General features: G+C 50.1%; 1 protein-coding gene across 1 annotated transcript in view; it reads right to left on the reverse strand.

Moving 5' to 3' along the window:
- Positions 1-15,857, reverse strand: part of LGR6 (leucine rich repeat containing G protein-coupled receptor 6) — a 212,203-nt gene that overhangs the window by 125,084 nt on the left and 71,262 nt on the right. The window lies entirely within an intron of this gene.

Here is a 15,857-nt window from a genome sequence, read left to right on the forward strand (position 1 = left end):
GCATTGCCAAACTTCACGGATTTAACGCTTTCCCCATAGGTCAGTCTCTCCAAATCCCTGCTCATTGGGGTCACGCCTCTTAACTCCTTCCAATTTATCACCATCACTCAAAACGTTGAGCAGAGTCATGAGTTCATAGCCAGCTCCAAACTCCTCCAGAGCTCAGGAGGGTTTGGGTGCCCTGGGTCACACCCATTGCTACAGGAGAGAGACCAATACAGAAAATATCACAATGCCACTACATAAATCCATGGTGCGCCCACACTGGAATACTGTCCACAGTTCTGGTCGCCCCATCTCAAAAAAAAAGATATATCAGAATTAGAAAAGGTGCAGAGAAGGGCAACAAAAATGATTAGGGGCATGGAACAGCTTCCATACGAGGAAAGATTTAAAAGACTGGGACTTTGCAGCTTGGAAAAGAGAAGGGGAGATATGATAGAGGTCTATAAAATCATGACTGGTCTGGAGAAAAAGTGTTATTTACCCCTGCACATAACACAAAAGTCAGGGGTCACTCAATGAAATTAATAGGCAACAGGTTTAAGACAATCATAAGGAAGTACTTCACACAATATACCACCAACCTGTGGAACTCATTGCCAGGGGATGTTATGAAAGGCCAAAAGTATAACTGGGTTCAAAAAAAGTTAGATCAGTTCATGGAGGGTAGATCCATCAATGGCTATTAGCCAAGATAGTCAGGGATGCAACCCCATGATCTGGGTGTCCCTAAACCTCTGACTGCCAGAAGCTGGGACTGGATGGCAGGGGATGGATCTCTCGATAATTGTCCTTTTCTGTTCATTTCCTCTAAAGTATCGGAAGACAGGATACTGGGCTAGATGGACCATTGGTTTGACCCAGGATGGCCGTTCTTATGTTCTTAGAGGATGAGGGGGTTCAGAGACAGGTGACAAGAATGATCAGGGCAGGGAAAATCTCTCACATGAGGAGAGACTAATGATTGAGATGGTTACTTTAGCGGGGCGGCGACTGAAAAAGGGGGCATGGTAAAGGAATACAAAGCGGCAAATGCTCTGCAGAAGGGAGGTCAGTTTTTAAAAATCTCCTGATTTTAAAGCCAATCCATGCAGTCACATTTTCAAGCTCTGTTCTGCAACCACAAAGTCTAGAAACTTTGTTTTATTTTTAAGGAAACCTGTGATCCCCATTTATTCACATGACTCCAGGAGCTGGGGCTTTAACACGAAATCCCATGAGAGATGACAGCACATCCATGGCAGTGGTGCCACCCAATGGCTGGGGGTGGAGGGCATCGGGAGGACCTGTGAAAGCCCTTATCAGGTGTAAGACTCAGCAACCAATGCCTGAGATTGGGCATAGGTATGATAGGGGATGTAGGAATTAAGACCTGGCAAGAAATCCAGTTCCCTTTTTAAAGGCGTGGGTGTGAACTGGGTGCTAACTGATGGATTCATTTCAGAAGCTGCAGACTATATTTCAGCGAGTGTTTTGAAAAAGGCCACAGACTGTCGGCTGTAAAAAGCTTCTGGGATCAGTCCCAGGCATGCCCACTCACCGCTGGCCATGCGCAATTGTGTCCGTGCCAGCACTCACTCAGTCCCAACTCAACCCCGCGCCCCACCGCTGGAATCCAGGGAAAATTGCTCCCATAATTAGGCCTCCGACAGCATAAATAGCACAGGGTCGTCTCTTTAATGTGTGGGAGCAGGCTGGAACCTGCCTCTTTGTGGTATGTAAGCTGCCTGGCAAGCTGGGCTATTTGTCACCAGGGGAGTGCGATTCGGTGAAACTGCTCCCTTTGACGACCGATTTCCACATGGGGAGAGGATGCCTGGGAGATGAGACTATGGGGGTGGGGGGGCAGCTTCCCGAGCGGCAGTCCCCCGGCTGCTTTGAACAGCCACCGCACAAAACCAAAGCGGCGATGCTAGTTCCTGCAACAGGAATCTTGGTAATGCATGGGAGACGGGGGCCATTCAAACAGCAGCCAGTTCCCAGGTAGATTGGAATGTACCCGATACATGAGAGCCCAAACCGTGCCCCATCTTGCTGTGTGCCCTAGCGGGGTGACCCAGAGCAGAGCACTGCAGTCCCTTCCCCCCCAGACTAAGCTTATAAGGGGGCACTTGGATCTGAACCAAGGACCCCTTGATCCACAGTCAAACAGTCGAACACTGAACTCTGCTCCCGTGACAGGGCCAGGTAGGGGCTTGCACATGTTGCACTCAGCAGCAAGGAAGCATGAGCAGAGTCTGGGAGGTTCCTGGGGAAGAAGCCACCCACCCCAGCAGGCACTGTCCTATTCACCCCCTGGGGGGAAGAGAGCTTGGGGGGGGTATAAATCGGGGGGAACTGGCTGTCAGCACTAGGGTCCTGTTCCCCAGCGTCTGCTTCTTTGGCCATTTAACCTGGCACGCCCGAGACACAATGACCCCCCTGTGCCCACGGTGCTGCATTCCCGTGCTTATTGTCAATCAGCAGCCTCCTCCCCCTCCCCTTCCCGGCTCTCTTGAAAGTCACCCGCCTGCCGGGCAGATTCCTTCCATTAAATGCATCGTTGGAAGCCAAAATACCATGACGTTCAAGCCGATGGAGCCTCTCTCCTTTGCTTTCATTTAGAGGAGAGACAACGACTCTCACAGCGATGCGGACAATGGCGGCTAATTCGGGACCAGCGGCCCCCTCTGCCCCCAGTATTACAGTTCACCCCTTCTCCACAGGAAACTGGAACCATATTTCCAAGCAGCCCGTGAGACCCGAGCTGGGGAATTCACCCGCTGGGGGCACGGATGGGAATGGGAAGCTGCTCTTCTAGGAAGGGGTGTCAGTCCACCCCAAGAAGATGAGCTAGGGCTATTTCCACTGAGGGTGACCACATAGCAAGTGTAAAAAAATCGGGATGAGGGTGTGGGGGGGCTAATAGGTGCCTATATAATAAAAAGCCCCCAAAATCGAGATTGTCCCTATAAAATCTCCACTTCTGCTCCAGACCTCAGACACCCCCACATCTGTTTGGGGTGTGCAGGGCTGGGGCTCAGGCCTGGGGCTCAGGCCCATCTCGCTGAGGGACAAGCTCGACTCTGCTCTCCCCTCTGGAGACACCAGAGCTCCCAGCATTGCAGATCAGAGTCAGGAGGAGAGGAGGGGTCTGCCGCAGTGGCCACTGCTGAGAGGCGTGGGGAAGGGCAGGTGGAGGGGTGGCAACAGCATCGTGCGGGGCTGGCTCATTCACGGAAGCCAAGTGACATTTGCCACCCAGAGATTCTTCCTGTCGGCACCAATGTGCATGGGAAGCACAACCTATCCCCACCCACCTATCGTCTCTCATTCAGCAGCCAGATATCGACTTCTGCCAGCCTCCATCACGTTTTCAAACAAGAACCTTCGTGTTTTCCCCCAGGCTGCCCCTCACGCTTGGGAGGCGCTCCGGATAAACACCCACAAGCCACCACATTCTCCTCCTTGAAAACCCTTCTCAGAACTCTCCTTGGTTGTGATGCCTATAAAACACTTGATGACAAGCGGTCTCTCTAGTTCTCTGAGCTGGCTGTCTGGTATATTTCTAATGCACCTACCCCTTCATGTCAGTACCTAGGCTGGGCTCAACCTGCGGCTGAGCAGTTTGGCCCCCAAACCAAAAAAAGGTCAAAGAGTTTGGTTTGACCCAAAACTGAATTGTTTTTGATATTTCCCACCAAAAATGGAAAGCCCCAGACTTTTAGTTTGACCTTGGCTAATTTGATTTTGTTTTAGATTTTCATTTCATTTTGTGTCATTTTTTCAAGTGTTTTTCATCTTTTTGGTGTTGGTTTTTTTTTTTTTATTAGCTGAATTTGGAAACAAAAAGTCAAAATGTCTCCTTTCTGAAACAAAAGGTTTTGACATTTCCAAAAATATTTGTCAGTGGTTTTTTTTGTTTTTTTTTTTCCCCCCCCTTCCTTCAGTCAAAAATAACTCACCACATTTGACCTAAGTTCACAAATAGTTTTGGTGCCCTGATGTGCCTGGCTCTCGCTGAATACGCTCTCACACATAGACCAGAGCTTCTCAGGGGTGGGTAGAAGCCACAACAGGGCTACTAAGGTTCTGGAATGCAAGGCCTGAGGCCAGGTCTATACTAAAAAGCTAAATCAAACCAGCTACATCGCTCAGAGGTGTGAAAAATCCCCCCCCTCCCCCCCAGCGATTTAGTTAACCAACCTAACCGCCAGTGTAGCCAATGCTAGGCTGACCGAAGAATTCTTCCGTTGACTTAGCCACCACCTCTTGGGGGAGGTAGATTCATTACAGAGATGGGAGAACCCCTCCTCTCTCCGGAGTCAGTGGCTACACTGAAGCGCTGCAGCGAGGCTGCTGTTGCAGTTAAGTGTAGACATAGCCTGAGTCTGTTCTCACTTCCACAGGTGTAAATCAGGAGTCAAGCCAATGGAGTTACAGGTGTAAACGTGTTGTAAATGAGAAGAGAGTCAAGCCAGTTATTTCCCTGCCCTAACTGGTGTTTGCCACTCTTTCCAGTTTAGTATCACCTGCAAATTTCACTCATGTGCTCTTTACTTCCCTCTGCCCTGCTCATTAAACAGTGGGCTTGTCTACACTACCGCCGGATCAGCAGGCAGTGATCAATCCAGCCGGGGGGGAGGGGTGGGTGTCGATTTATCACATCTAGTATAGACGCAATAACTGACCGCTGAGCGCTCTCCCGTCGACTCCAGTACGCCACCAGAATGAGAGGCGCAGGCGGAGTCGACGGGGGAGCGTCAGCTGTCGACTTACCACAGTGAAGACACCATGGTAAGTAGAGCTAAGTACGTCAACTTCAGCTACACTATTCACGTAACTGAAGTTGCTTATTAGATCAACCCCCGCAGTAGTGTAGATAAGCCCAGTGTGTTAAACAGGCCCATTTCTAACACCGCTGCTCCCTGTGGGCTTGTCTACACTACCGTGTTGTCTTCGCTGCGGTAAGTTGACAGCTGACGCTCTCCCATCAACTCTGCTTGCGCTTCTTGTTCTGGTGGAGTACCAGAGTCAACGGGAGAGCGCTCAGCAGTCGACTTATCGCATCTATAGATGCGATAAATCAACCCCCGCCGGATCGATCGCTGCCCGCCGATCAGGTGGGTAGTGTAGACAAGCCCTGTGAGCCCTACCAAACGCCTCTTCCAGCTCTATGCAGCATTAGTTACTCTTGTTCATGGCCTTTCAGCCAGTTCAAGCCACAGGAATGTTCATATCCAAGCCAATTTGGATCCATTTGCCAAGTAAGGCCATGTCTACACTACAGAATTAAGTCGACTTAACTTATGTCGGCATATAGCCACTGCAGTAATTACATCACTTGTGCGTGTCTACACTTTGCTCTTTGTGCTGGCGGTGCATGGCCTCACCAGGAACACTTGCATCGATTGTACTGTCAGGATGGGGCATTGTGGGAGGGCTCCTGAAAGCCAGTAACAGTTGATATGAGCAATGCTGCGTCTACACCCGACACTGCATTGACCTTGATGCTACACCGCTTGTGGAGGTGGAGGAGTTAAGTCAGTGTAGTTGGGCAGTGCCACTGGGCGGGAGAGAAATGTAAGTGTAGACACTTCCATAGTTAGGTCAATGTAAGCTGCCCTTGTGTCGCTCTAACTCTGTAGTGTAGACCTGGCTTAAGATTTAATGAGATGTAGCTGCTTTCCCCCAACAACCCAATACAGAACATTAAATGTGTTTCCTCCTTTCCCTTATTTTATAAGCTGTCCAGTTTCTCTAACAAGATCAGCTCTGTCCAAACCCCCAGTGCCACCGGTGGATCAAGAGGCACTCCATTTGAATGGACCTTTTTGGAAATGTGCCTGTAGGGCTGGTGGGAAACGGTGTTCCTGTCCTGCGAGAATTGGTGAGATTTTGAAAAATTTTCCCACCCTGAATTTTCCCAGCCTTCCTGTGTTCGTGTAAGCCAGCCCAGGAAGAATGGTGGAATCCATCTTAAACCTGGTGCTTTTCCATTTAGAAGGAGGGGGGGGGACCCAGAGAGACAAGAGATTCCCGCCTGTGCCAAAGGTATACAAGGGGGTGGAACAGAACAAAGGGGGCTGCAGTCATGAGAAATCCCCTAGTTACCACCTGAGCTTGAACTAACAAGGACTGTACCAGGGGAAAGGATTGGGCCCAGACTAGGAAGGAGTCTAGTCTGTGAAAGAAGCTTATTGGAACATCTGAGGGGGAGATTTGCCTGTATTCAGTTTCTTAATGTATTAGGGCTTAGACATGCGTGTTTTGTTTTATTTTACTTGGTAACTTAATTTGTTCTGTCTGTTATTATTTGAAACCACATAAATCCTACTTTTTATACTGAATAAAATCACTTTTGTTTATTAATTAACCCAGAGTAAGTTATTAATACGTGGGGGAGCAGACAGCTGTGCATATTTCTCAGTGTCATAGAGGGTGGACAATTTATGAGTTTACCCTGTATAAGCTTTATACAGAGTAAAACACTGATTTATTTGGGATGTGAATCCCATTGGGAGCTGGGTGCTGGAGACAGGAATACCTGCTGAGTGGTTTTCAGTTAAAGCCTGCAGCTTTGGGGTGTAGTTCAGACCCTGGGTCTGTGTTGCAGAAGAGTAGCGTGTCTGGCTCAACAAGACAGGGTTCTAGAGTCCCAAGCTGGCGGGGAAAACGGGCTCAGAGGTAGTTTCAGCACATCAGGTGACAGTCCCAAGGGAGTCTGTGACCCAACCTGTCACACCGACAATTTCAAAACTTGTTTTTTTCCAAATGTTTGTGAAAGATGGGAAGTTTGTCTGACCCTTTCATGTGAGATGGTTCTGTTTTGACAAATCGGCATTTCCCAACAAAAATATATTTAGTGGGAAAATTCCAGATTAGCATGAAGGGCCTGGTTCCATTTACATTAAGGCCTCTTTGCTTTGCTCTGGGGTGACTGCTGGGGGAAATTCTCCACGTATCTCAGGGGCTTTTATCACCCTATGCGCTGTTGCAGTATTGTAAAAGAGGAAGAGCTGGGAGGCAGAATCCTTCCCTGGTACCATAAAGGGAACCCGGAGCAGATGTAACTTCTACACTAAAGCCCCTTCCCACTGCCAGAGCACTGCAATTTGTGTAAAGTAGAATCAGGTCCACAGTCATTTATATTTGCACCATTGTTGCTCAGAGCCAAATATTCAGTTGCTCAGCACTCATAACTGGGGCCCAGATTTTTATAAAAGCTCAGCGTCCAATGTGCACCCAAATTGCTGAGCACTTGTGAAAATCTGGTCATTTACTGTGGTGATCAATGGGAGCTGAAGTCTTTTGAAAGTCTGGCCTTGACTGTAGGTGCTAAGCTCTTTTGCAAATTCTGGCTACGATGCATGCCTGAGTCTGCAGAGAGCCTGACACAACAGCTCTGAGGGGTTTTAGTGACCCATGCTTTTCAATCTGCTGTTGACTTTGAAACCTAATGTTGAAAAGTTAAATATCAATATTGTTAACAATATCACTGTCGATCATCTAAACAGAAACATCTGGCTAAGGTGATTCTCCACCATTATGGGTCACAGTGAGAGACTAAGAGGCAGTGGCTGTCAAGGGTAACAAAGGCAGGAGATGAGAAGTTCAAATCCTGTGCAAATCTCAAATCCATTTTATCCCAGGGAAGGGGAAATTCATCCAATCCCTAATGCTTTGGCAAATCATCCAGATTCACATTTTGCAATTTCCCAAATGGAACAGTGCATTGTGAGTAAAAAATGCTGTGTGGCACAATGTAAAGTTCTATCAGAGTAAATGAAAGTGAGAAATTCCCTTTTGCACAAAGGGGCAGCAAATGAGCTAGCCACCACCTGAGGCATACTGAAGCCTATAGGTAAGGAAAATGCACTCCCTAAAATGCCCCCGTTTCAGATTTATTTGAAGCTGCTGCAGAAGTGTCAGTGCCCTCACTATGTCACAGAAATGTCAATGGCCGCATATTGTTATGCTCAGGGCTGGGTAAAAACCTCCTTGAAGCTAGTGGACATAATAGCCATGCTTCATTCAGGATACATGTAAAAAGCAATTAAGCTCCTTTATGGAGGAGACAGATGAAACACAGGAGGCACCACCCAAAGCTCAGGCCACATGCAAGGCTGGCTAGAAATCTGAGATATGTGGGTGGAGGGATTTGAGTAGGGGCTGAATACCAATGCAGGGGGGTGGTTATTGTTTGAGAGAGCTGTATGTGCATGTGTGTGAGAAGCACAAGAGATGCATGGTCATAAAACACCCACTGCACAGCCACAGATGGCCAGGGTCAGCTGACTCAGGCTCACCCGGCTATAAAATTGCAGTGTAGATGCTTGGGCTGCAGCATGGGCTCTGAGATCCTGCAAGGAGGGAGGGTCCCAGAACCCAGGCTCCAGCCCCAGCCAAGACGTCTACACTGCAAGCCATCCTGGTTCAGTGGCAAAGTGAAGGCAGTGGTTAGAAACAAAAAAACATATAACAAATGGAAAAGAGTGGAAATAGAGAGCAATCAATACAAATTAGAAGTTATGAAGTACAGAAAATTGATAAGGGAAGCTAAAGACATCAGGGAAACCACTACGGCTGGCAGGGATTTTTTAAAGTATACTAGGAACAAAAGAAATCCTAGCAATGGTATTGGCACATTGTTAGTTCATAAAATTGTTACTAATAATGCAGAAAAGGTAGAAGTGTTCAATAAGTATTTCCATTCTGTATTTGGAAGGAAGCAGGATAATGTGCTTGTATCATATTAAGGTGATGGAGTACTTTCCAGTACACTAGTAACTGAAGATGATTCTGAACAACATCTGCTAGGGATAAACATTTTTTTAAATCAGTGGGCCTGGAAAACTTGCCCCCAGGAGTCCTAAAAATGTTGGCTGAGGCGATCTCATGCCCACTGGTATTAATTTTTAATAATTCTTTGAATACCAGGGAAATTGCAGAAGACTGGAACAATGCTAATGTCGTGCCAATATTCAGTAAGGACAAGCAGGATGACCTGGAGAATAGAGTGGAAAAGCTGATACAGGATTCAAGTGATAAAATATTAAAGAATAGGAATAGAAGCAGTGCCAGTCAACATGGGGTTATGGCAACTGCAGAGATATAATATACTGAGATTTTTATAAGGCATCTGATTAGTACCACACAACATTTTGATTTAAAAATGAGCATTGCACAATATCAATGAAGCACACATTAAATTGGTTATGAACTAGGTAATTGACAGATCTCAAAAAGTAGTTGTCAAGGGGGAATTTTCATCGCAGGGGAGTAGTTTCTAGTGGGGTTCTGCAGAGATCAGTACTAGGTCTGATCCCATTCAGCACTTTTGGCAGTGATCTGGAAGTAAATGTCAAATCGCGGGTGATAAATTTGGCAAATGAAACAATAATTGGCAGAGCAGAAAGTGACAAGGACAGGACAGTCAGAGCGCTCTGGATCACTTGGTAGGCTGGGCCCATTGGCACAAAATGTGTTTTAATGCAGCCAGATGAAAAGTAATCCATCTAGGAGGAAGGGATGCAGACCAGACCTACGGAATGGGGTGCTGTGTCCTGGAAAGCAGGGATTGAGAAGGATTATGGGGGACAAGCAACTGAACAAAGCGCTTAGTGTGATGTTGTGGCAAAAAGCATGGATGCAATTCTTGGCTGGATAAGCAGGGGACTTTTGAGGAAGGAGGTGATTTTAACTCTGTAAATGGCATTGGTGAGACCGGTATTAGAACACTGTGTCCAGTTCTGGTGTCCACATTTTTAAAAGGCTGTTGAAAATTTGGAGAGGGTGCAGAAAAGAGCCAAAAAAGTTATTTGGGGGCTGGAGAAAATGCCTGCCAGACAGAGCTCAATCTGCTCAGTTTATCAAAAAGAAGTTTGAGATGTGACTTCAGTACAGTGCATACGTCTCCTCATGGAGAGAAGATAATGGATACTAAGGGGGGGGTCTTTGACCTAGAAGAGGAAGGCAGAACAAAAACTGATGGCCAGAAGCTGAAGCCAGGCAAATTTAAATTAGACTCACATTTTTTTAACAAGGAGGCTGATGAATCATTGGAACAAGCTATCAAGGAAAGTGGATCTGGCTATCTTCAAATCAAGACTGCATGCCTTTCTGGAAGATGTTTTAGCCAAGTGCCAGGTATTGGGCTCAGTACAGCAGGAACGGGGCGAAATGTAATGGCCTGCGATACACAGGAGATGAGACAAGATGCTCTAATGACACCTTCTGGTCTTAAAATTACAAATAAAATCACATGCTTTGAGCTCCATGAGTTCTGTTTCACTTAACAAAGAAGAATAAAGGGTGACTTGATCACAGCCTATAAGTTCAAGGAAAGGTGGAAGCTCCCAAAAAGTGTGGGGGGGCCACTGGCACCCAAACAGTGATCCTGCCCCCCACAGCTACCCTTCCCCCCGAGTCCCTACCCTCACACCGCCCCTCTCCCCAAGTCACCACTCTTGTGCTTCCCCTTCTTCCTGAGGCCCCGCCCCTTCCTGCAAGGCCCCACCCCTGCCTCGCCTCTTCCCCCGGATCCCCGCTCCCATGCCACCCTTTTCACACAAGGCCTGTCCCCCGTCGCTCGCCCTAACAGCTGGTAAAAAGTGATGGGGGCCATGGCCCCCATGCTCCCCATTCCTGTGCCCTGATAAGTGCCTCTGTATGGAACAGAGTACAGCTATTGAACTTGTTATTCAGGAGATCCGACTAGACAATCACAGTGGTCACTTCTAGCCTTCAAATCTCGGAATACAATCTATACATCTAAGAAATGTTCCTTAATGCAGCACCGCTATCTCACAGAAATCTGAATGCCGAACAAGGCAATGACTCTAGGCCATACCAATGTCAGGGCCCCGTAACGCAGCGCTGCCAAGGCACAGACATTTTAATAAAACATGACACAGAGCGGCTCTCCAGGAATGTCAGTATCCAAAGAGTGCAGTTCCTCTCTGGCACAGAAATAGCAATGCCCCGTAACTCAGCATTGCTATGTCAGTGCCCCGTCAAGCAATGCCACAAGGTCAGAGAAATGACAATACACCGGAATGCAGATCCGCTGCGTCACAGAAACGTGAATGAACCATAACGCAGAACCAGTCTCTCGGATAGTTTTGTATCCAAATTATGCAAAAGCATTGTAACAGACTGCCGACTCACCGCCACGGCACCTCCTGCTGGTCGGTCCGGGAATTAGCTCAATTCCAGCACTCGGAGTGCCTCCTGCTGGCCGGTGTTTCTCCTTCCTCAGGCCCATGTGCCTCCCATACCCCGGTGCCCTTTACCTTGGGGTTCTGCCCACAGCAGTACCCCCACACTCTGCATCTCCCCTCCCAGGGGAATCCCCAATCCTCTATACCCACCTTACCTCAGTGGCTACTGCCAGTCATCATCTAGCCCCTTTTCTCTGGGGCGAACTGCAGTCTGTACAGGCCCACTCATCACTGGCAAGGGGGTTGGTCCTGCTGCCTTTCTGGGCCCACTTGTCTCCCTGCAGCCCCAGTACGTCCTTTGGCCTTCAGCAAGGCCTCAGCTGGAGCTCCCCAGCACCTCTTGCCCTTCCGCAGCACTGCTCTGCTCTTAGGGTGACCAGACAGCAAGTGTGAAAAATTGGGACAGGGGATGGGGGGTAATAGACATCTATATAAGAAAAAGCCCCAAATATCGGGACTGTCCCTATAAAATTGGGACATCTGGTCACCCTATCTGCTCTGCTTCGGGTACCCTGAGCTCCCAGGTAGCTAGGTCCTTCCCACTCCAAGGCTGGAGTGAGACTCTGAGCTGCTAACTCACAGCCCTCTTATCAGGGCCAGTTGTGCCCTGATTGAGCTGGCCACACCTGTGGCCAGCTACCGAGCCAGCCTCCCTCAGCTGCTCTTAATCCCTTTTCTAATTGGGTCCCAGCCACAGCACTCTCCAAGGGCTGCTTTTAACCCCTGCTCTCCTGGAGTGGGGCAGCTGCCCCACTACAAGCATCATCGTCATCATAGATTCATAGAAACGTGGGGCAGGAAGGGATTCTAGAGGTCATCTAGTCCCGCCCCCTGCACTAAAGCAGGATTAGATCCAGAAACTTCAGTGCCCCCATAATGCAGTGCTGCTATGTCAGAGAGGTGTTAGCAGGGGCGCTGGAACAATTTGTACAGTGGAGGTGCTGAGAGCCATTGAACCAAACTGTCAACCCTGGATATGATGGAAACCACTTCAAGCCAGGGAGTGCAGCACCCCTAGTTCCAGCACCTATGGATGTTAGTGACCCGATAGCACAACACTGCTATGGCACTGAAATGTCAAAGTCCCATAAGGCAGTGGTTCTCAACCAGGGGTCCAGGGCCCCCTTGGGGGCCATGAGCAGGTTTCAGGGGGTCTGCTAAGCAGGGCCAGCATTAGACTTGCTGGGATCAGAATGCCGGAGCCCCATGGTCTGGGGCTGAAGCCCAGGGCCCTGCCACCGGAGGCTGAAGCTGAAGCTTGAGCAACTTAGCTACACGGCACCCTCTGTGCTGTGGGGCCCTGGGCAGTTACCCTGCTTGCTACCCCCTAACGCTGGCCCTGGCTTTGATATGCAGAAAAATAGTTGTTCTGGCACAAAGAGGCCGTGGAGTTTTTACAGGATGTTGGGGGGAGGGGGGAGAAGGGGGGTCAGAAAGAAAAAGGTTGAGAACACCTGCCATAAGGCAACACCACTATGACACAGAAATCTACATACCCCAAAATGCAGCAACAGTATACGTGACAGAATGCCCCATAATACACCACCGGGTTGTCCTACAAATAGCAGTGGCCCATAAAACGGCACTGCTTAATGCCATGCCAATACCATCGCTCAGAAACGTCCATGCCCGATAAGGCAGCATTGCTGTCACTTAAATATCAACAACCCGTCACGTGGGACTGCTGGGTCGCAGAACTGTCAGCGCCCACAATAAGAATCGACCCTGTCACACAGAAATGGGATGGACCTATCCTGCAGCGCTGCTTTTTCACAGAAACGTCAGTGTCCATGTCCAACAACGCTGTGCTGATACGTCCCAGAAACCCCAGCACCCCACAACACAGCTCACACCCACTGCAGTGCCCCCTCGAGCGTCACGCTGCTGGCTCACAGAAGTATCGAGGACCTATGCACCACTATGTCATAGAAATGTCAGTGCGCCAGGCTGCAGCCCGGCTAAATCAAAGACATGTTAGTGGGTCGAACTACGTCACAGAAAGGTTATTGCCCCTCAATGCAGTGCAGCTGCGTCATAGGAATGCCAACGCCCCATAATACAGTATCGCCATGCCACAGAAATGTCAGGCCCCCATAATGCACTGCGTCCCAGTAAAGGCAATGCCTCGTAACCTTGGACGGCTGGGTCAGAGATGTGTCAGGGCCCCTGTAGTGGGATGCGCTGACTCAGCAGCCTGTCACTCAGTTCCCCACTCGTTGCTATGAAGTGAGCGCAGATTGAAAGACAGGCTGTTGGCAGAGGTGACCCATTAACTGAGGGACGATACAGCTGAGGGGCTAATGGGGTGGAAGTGTCCCCGGCTGGTAGGCCTGTATAAGCAAACAGGAAGGAAGTGCTGGGAGAGGGCAGGCAGCCGGAAGGAAGGCAGAAGTTGGCAGGACTGGCTGCTGCTACGACTACCGTACCCTTGCCCAGAAGCAAGTGGAGAAGCTGGCTCTGGATTGTGAATGTAGTTCATAACAAAGCACCGTGAAGGTCGAGAAGACCTGGAGCGGTTGTGGGCAGTCACTGAGCTGGAAAGGACCCTCAGGGTACCACTCTGTGACAGCCCCGTATAATGCAGCCTCCATATGCCACAGTAAATCTCAGTGTCCCCATGGCTAGGGTGATCAGATGTCCCGATAAAATCGGGACTGTCCTGATATTTAACCCTTTGTCCTGCGTCCCGATCAATATACAATCGGGACCCCATTTGTCCCAATATTCGGGTAAGGAGGCGAGCGGGAGGGAGGCGCTGACCCCGTGGGTGCTCCGTGGCTGGAGCACCCACGGGGAAAAATTGCAGCCAAGCTCCCCCCTCCTCACCTCCTTCTCCCCCCCCAGTGCGCTGTGTCCCCGCTCCTCCCCCCTCCAGTGCTTCCCGCCGCCTAACAGCTGTTTGGCGGTGCTTAGCGCTTTCCAGGAGGGAGGGGGGAGGAGCAGGGACGCGGCGCGCTCAGGGGAGGAGGCGGAGAAGAGGCAGGGCAGGGGCGGGGACTTGGGGGAAGGGGGTGGAATGGGGGCGGGGTGAGGGCAGTGCAGGGGCGAGAAGCGGCAGGGGGTGGGCAAGCACCCACCTGGCAGAGGGGAAGTCTGCGCCGTAGGGGTGAGTGGCGGGCGGGAGCGTGAAGAGGCGAGCGGGTGAGGAGGCGAGAGGTGGGTGGGGGACTGAGGAGGCGAGTGGTGGGTGGGGGACTGAGGAGGGATGCAGCAAGCCAGCGGCAGGCTTGGGGATGAAGAAGGACACAGTAGGGGGGCCGAGTGGGGAGGGGGTGGGACCTGGGGCAGAGGAGCAGGGGTGGACTGTGGGCGGGGCTGATGGCACCCCAATGTGTCCTGATATTTTAGTGTGGTGATCTGGTCACCCTACCCATGGCACACAACTGCCCTGTCCCAGGGAGCAGGGCTCTGGCCCCTCCACCCCACTTGCAAGAGAGAGAGATGGGGCGAGATGCTCCACCTTCCCCTGTGAGATCCCAGAGTGTTGCTGTCCCCTGCTGACACCAGCGGGGGTAGCAGGCCCTTAGGCTAGTTGGTGGCTGTGTGGTCACCCACCAGCTTCACAGGCATCCGCCCTTCCCCACCTCCTCCTGTTATTTGTTGCCTGCATTTGTTGCACCTTGTCTGTCTGCATCCTTTTCTGGCTCGCGCATGACACAGCGAAGCCCTGACCCCTGACTGGTGCCCTCTGGTGATACTCCAGCCTCTGCGCACAAAACACAACCCCCATGATAACAGGCCCTGCTCTGCCAGGAGGAGACCCAGCGGTTGGGAACCGGCCACACGTGCCCCGAACTGAGAGGGTGCGAGGTGAACGGCCGTGGGGGACACCGGGGTTTGAAACACAGTAACAGAAATCCTTGCTGGGGAACACATTTCAACATGTTTGTATTCCTAGGCCAGCTTTCAAAATCCCCTTTCTATCGCTTCTGTGCCAATTGCCCTTGTCTTGCTTGGCTCCTGGCTTCAGGCTGCATTAAGTGGGATTTATTAGCAATTTTAATCAGCTGAAAGAAAAGAAAAGAAAAGAAAAGAAAAGAAAAGAAAAGAAAAGAAAAGAAAAGAAAAGAAAAGATGCTAACCGCCAGGCCCCTATTTCTGGAGACCCCTTTCCCAGAGAACTGGAGCCGTCTTTCTGGGCAGGCAGAACTAGCCAATGCCTGTGTGGGGACTGTACATGTTCCCCACACTTTGTTGCCAGCATTGAACGCAGTTTGATATTTTCCCACTCCAAAGCTCGAGGCAGGGCGGGGATGGAGAGAGCAGGCAGCAGGGGGTGCCAAGAATGCAGTCAAACGGCCTGACAGACAGCTGTCAGGGAGCCATCCTGGGAAGGGAGTCTCTGGATACATTGCTTCTTCAAAGTCAGATGAAGCTGAGCATCTGCTCTGCCTGGGAGCCCCCTGGGGCTATATCACTGATTGCATTTGTAACACCTGTCTTCCGAAGAGCCCCGAGTGAAATATTAATGAGTTACAGCTCACAGCACATGTCTGAGTATCATTATCTCATTTTACAGGTGGGGAAACTGAGGCATGGAAGGGGAAAGTGACTCGCCCAAGACCACACAGTGAGTGTTAATGGCTGAGCCAGGAACCGAGCTCCTGACTCCCAGTGCTGTGCCGTAACCACAAAGCCATCCTTGATCCTTAG

This window comes from Emys orbicularis, chromosome 4, assembly GCF_028017835.1.
Source record: "Emys orbicularis isolate rEmyOrb1 chromosome 4, rEmyOrb1.hap1, whole genome shotgun sequence".
NCBI classification, from domain to species: Eukaryota; Metazoa; Chordata; order Testudines; family Emydidae; genus Emys; species Emys orbicularis.